Source organism: Canis lupus, chromosome 34, assembly GCF_011100685.1.
Source record: "Canis lupus familiaris isolate Mischka breed German Shepherd chromosome 34, alternate assembly UU_Cfam_GSD_1.0, whole genome shotgun sequence".
Lineage (NCBI taxonomy): Eukaryota > Metazoa > Chordata > Mammalia > Carnivora > Canidae > Canis > Canis lupus.
In genome coordinates, this window is record NC_049255.1 from 6,880,746 (window position 1) to 6,884,737 (window position 3,992).

Sequence of the window (3,992 nt, forward strand, 5' to 3'; positions counted from 1 at the left end):
TCCAGATGCTTTCTTTCAAATTCTCTTGACATGTAGAGTATCATGATCCTCAACACCCAAATCAAGTTTTGGGTGAAGGGTACATCTGTTCTCTGTAGAGTGACCACAAAATATTTAAAGAATTTTCATTGGCCTAACTTTTAGGTTATGGAACACAGAACTCACCTTGGACTCTCAACTTACCCCCAGGACCACCTGGGTCACCCCTGAATGGCAACGGGTGTCCAACAGGTAGAAACTATCAAACCTTTTTCCTCTTTTTGGCTGCCCACCTTGTTAATAGTATTTATACCTACCTCATGGTTCAGGACAAAAATTAAAGAACTTGTCTTTAGTTCATGATCCACATTTGGTCAAGTTACATACTAATCCATGTCACCATCATGCCCTCATGTCTTAATGCTCCAATGGCCCCCTAACTGGTCTTTGTTTCTCCTTGCCACCCCATCAAATCCATTCTCCACTTATCAGCCAGAAGAATCTTTCTAAAAATATATAAGTCCAATCACTGCTCCCCTGATAAGACCATCTGATAATTTAGCTTTTTACTTTACATAAATCCAAATGCCTTATCCCAGCTTATTTTGATATGAAGTTTTTGATATTCCAGATGAGTGTACAGAGACAATTAATTACAGCTAATTGGGTTATAAGTCAAATTCCAAATGACTAAAGATGATACATTTTAAAGCTCAGTTTTCCTTAATCTTTTAAGTTCCAGTCGTAAACCAAATTAATAAATCTAACAAAAAAATCACCTTCTGATTCTGATTATGATCAACTATTATAATTATGATCAATATTAGACTAGTTCAAGTCCACACCAGAATAAACTCCCTTAAATCACTGCTCATTTGTGAACTTATTTAATTGAATTTATTTAAAATTTCTAACTGTATTTATAAAACTGATGATCTATATTCACTCTGAGTATTTCTAATAACTGGGCAAGTTTAAGGCCATAGCAAGTAAGCTGTCCAAGAATTAACTTCCATGTGCCTAATATTGCACACAGCAAACTCTGGCCCACAGGCCATGCCCACCCTGCTATTTATTTTGGAAGTAAAATTTTACTGAAACACTAACACATCCATTCATTAATGCATTATCAATGGCAGCCTTTGAGGTACAGTTGACAGAGCTGAGTAGTTACCGCAGAAACCCTATGACCCACAAAGTATCAAATACTTACTATCTGGTCCTTTACAGGAAGATTGCCAACCCTTGATCTAAGATACTAAAATGATATATATAGCAAATTTTGAAGGTGCTAAGTAGACTTCTACTCTTTACAAACTAAATCAAGTTGTCTTGATACTGTTCAACTTAAATGATATTATTCAACTTATCATTCACCTGTTTAACATTTTGACACACTAATCTTTTGCCAATATTTTATTCTAAAACTTTTCAAACATACAGGAAACTTACAGAGTTGTACAGCACTCACCACTCTGCTCCTACATTTAACATTTTGCTTTATTTGTTTAACTACATTTCTAGCCGTCCATCTATCCTCTCATCTGTCCATCAGCTCATGCCTCTTTTTTTCTCTTTTGATGTATTTCCACGTTACATATTAGTAAATTTTACCACTAAAAACTTCAGCACATATATCCTTAACTAGAGTTTACTATTTCTTGCAGTTCTTTTTCCTTTTATTTTAACTTGTATATTAAAATGCACATATATAAAACATACCATTTAAAAAGATCTGACAAAAAAAAATCTGACAAATGTGTGTGTATTAATTTGGAGATTTTTTTTAATTTGGAGATTTTTAATTTAATTTTTTATAAATTTAAATTTAGTACTATTTACTCTTTTAATACACAATTTACAATTTTTTCAAATACATACAGCTGTGTAAATGTCATAATTTACAGATTTGGAGAGGTTCTATCATCCCAAATTTCCCTTGCGCTGCTCCTTTGAATCAACTCTTCCTGGCCCCTAACCTTTGTCAACCACTGGTCTTTTTTCAGGGGTTCCTTGTACTATGTGACCTCTATCTTCATAGCTTTGTCTCTTTCAGAATGGCATGTTTATGGAAGGACAGATCCTACTTTGATCTGCATCTAGAGAGGCAGTGTTGACCAATGCTGAAATGTGCAGTCCAGCATCAGATCCCAGCCCAGATCCCAGTTCAGATCCCAGCTCTGTAAATCGTGTGGTCTCGGGCAGTTCCTTTTCTTCTCTCTCCATGACTCTATGTCTTCATCTGCAAAGTGGAGATCATAACAGAAACTGCCTCACAGCATTTTCTCAGACAATAAATAAAAGGTCTTGGAATAGGGATGGATACCCACTAAGTGCTATAGAAATCTTGGATATTATCATTATCATTGAACCATATTGTCCTGTTTTCTAAAATACCAAATTCTCCTAAGCATTTCCTATATTTTGAATGACTCAAATACTAAATTATTTATAAATTTTGCACAAAATATTGATATGGCATTGATTTATTTCATCATTTTATTTCATACATTTAATTAGAAATCCTTCTGAGACAGGACAGACACTTATCTACTAAGGAAATGGTTTTTTCATTTCAAGGGATCTGAGAACCCATTAGGATGGGCATATCTGGAGAGCCAAGGGTACTTATAGGCCTTGGTTTCTGAAGCTGAGAAGTGGAACCCAGGACACTGGACATACTACATCATTCTCTGTACCACTGATGGGCACTCTGAGCTCATTTTATAATCTTCATGACAACACAGGTCCTGTAGGGGGTTCAATTTCTCTTGGGCTAAAGTTACTCACTGATGTAATTCTTCTGTAATTTCTTTTAATTTTATCATCTAAGCTGGATAGCTGAAATTCAGCAGTATCACCACCCTTGATTATAGATGACTTCCTTCAATGAATCTCCTTACTGTCTGGTGGAATCCTGTACATAGTCACCACTCTCATAGATGTTCTAACAAACTAGTTATGCTCTGAGTGTTTCCAAGTCCTGCATATTCCAGCCCCTCTCAACTACCTGGCCTCATCACCTTGTGCCAATGACTCTCCTTACTTACCTTCCTGAGCCACTGTTTCTGTAACAAACTTCCTGGCTTCTAACACCAGGCTCCATTTCTTCAGGCCATAGGTTCCACCTGGAATGCTCTCCTAGATCTGCATTTACATGAGTGGTTTCTTGTCATCATTCATCCCACCTCTTCAGAGAGGACTGCACTGATTCTGAAAACAAAACAAAACAAAACAAAACAAAAAAAAAAAAAACGAAGCCCCTCAATCATGCTGTATTATGGCTCATTCTTCTTTTTCCTTTTGGATTTTATGTGTATTTCTTATCTTTCTCTCTTTTTTTGCACCAGACCTGTAAGACAAAGCCTTTATCATTCACTGCCTCGTCTCCAGAACCTAGAACAATGCATGGAACAAAGTTAAGTGCACAGGGCATACTCAGTGAACAGTGAACAAATGGATGAATTGTTGACCTGTTTTGCTTTTTTTTTTTTTTTTAACGGAGATACTTCAACATTTACTATTGCTAACATTTCTCAGGAAAACAAAAGAAAGCCTTACCTGAGTAATCCTTCTGAGTTTTAGATTTATTTGAACCATGTCTATTTAATGGCCCTGCAATTCAGGAAAAGTATTCGCGTGGGTAATGTGATTGTCTCCTTGTCCAAACTGTTATTGGACAGGGAGGATTAAGTCTCTGAGACATCTACCTCAGCCCAGGCTGCTGGAGCAATGCTTATCAGCACTCCACCTCCTTGTTTGGTTTGCCTAGGAGACATCCTTTGTCCCTGTAAGTAAAAGATTTTGAAATGGAAATGAAGGAGGACCAGTTAAAACTAACCACAGGACATTTTGTGCAAATCACTGAAACTTGAATGATTAGTGATGCCAATTAAAACACTAAGAGGTGGGACTCCTGGGTGGCTCAGTGGTTGAGCGTCTGCCTTCGGCTCAGGGCATGATCCCAGATGTTCTGGATCGAGTCCCAAATCAGGCTCACTGCACGGAGCCTG